The following is a 1,101-nucleotide window of genomic DNA, read 5'->3' on the forward strand; positions in this document are numbered from 1 at the left end:
AGGAAGGAAGGAAGGAAGGAAGGAAGGAAGGAAGGAAGGGAGACTTGTGTAGATACCTAGTTCATGAGAAGATTATCAAGTTTTCCTAAGTCGTAAAGCAAGTCTCTGGGTAGATCTATATTCCTTCTCACCCTACCGCAAGCAACCACTGATCCCAACAGTCGGGCAAGCTACTTCATGAATCCAAGAGAAAGATGACTCCACGGTGCTCAAGATGTCTGCTTTGATGTTTGAAATTAAAAACTCCCTGACTCTTGCTTCTGACTATAAAATTGAAATATGCACTTTGCAAGGTGCTGTGAGGATTATGCAATGTTTCTGCGTATACACAAATAACTTACATACCACATATACAGAAAAATGTTTCATCCTCTCCTGTGTTCTAAACAGCACTGTGGCCCTTCTATGAACCACCTCCCAGCTTCTTGTTCTTCCTTCAGAGCCCGGTGCTACCCCATTACTTAGGAGACCACGGCCTCACTCCAAGAACGTATCTGAGCCCCGCTTTGTGGATCAAGGCTTCAAATCTCAAACTCCCTCATTCCCACCTATAAATGTACCTACATAGCCACCAGGCTTTTCTTCTCAGAGGATCAGTGTTTCTGATTCCAGGACGTATATATTCCCCACTCGCTCTTACTTCTTTGAGTTCTCTCTCTCCATTGCTCTTTCTCTTTGCCTGCAAATGAGTTCAAGTGTTCTCCACCTGACAAAAAACGTTTCTGTCTTGCCAACCTCTCCAAATCACTGTGCTCCCTCTCTCCCCCGCCTCTACCATGTGGGGCTAATTTTAGCTTCTGCATTGTTCTTGAATCCATCTGCTTCTCTTCACCTTCATTCCCAGGATCCCTGTCCAGATCATCATACCACCTGGACTCTTCCACTTTATTCGAAAATGCAGATGTCACACCATCTAACATTAGCGGTTACCTAATTATTCTTAGACCCAAATCCTTATGAGAGAGAAGACCCAGCGTGGCCTCCTGCCGTGATCCGTTGTCTCACTGGATCCACATTCACAAGGCTCTGCACTTGCTCTCCCTGTGACCCGTACTCTTCTGATCTCTGCCCCACACCCCCACACCCCTGCCGACCACATCG

The sequence above is a fragment of the Colobus angolensis genome, unplaced genomic scaffold (genome assembly GCF_000951035.1).
Source record: "Colobus angolensis palliatus isolate OR3802 unplaced genomic scaffold, Cang.pa_1.0 Scaffold170, whole genome shotgun sequence".
NCBI lineage: Eukaryota > Metazoa > Chordata > Mammalia > Primates > Cercopithecidae > Colobus > Colobus angolensis.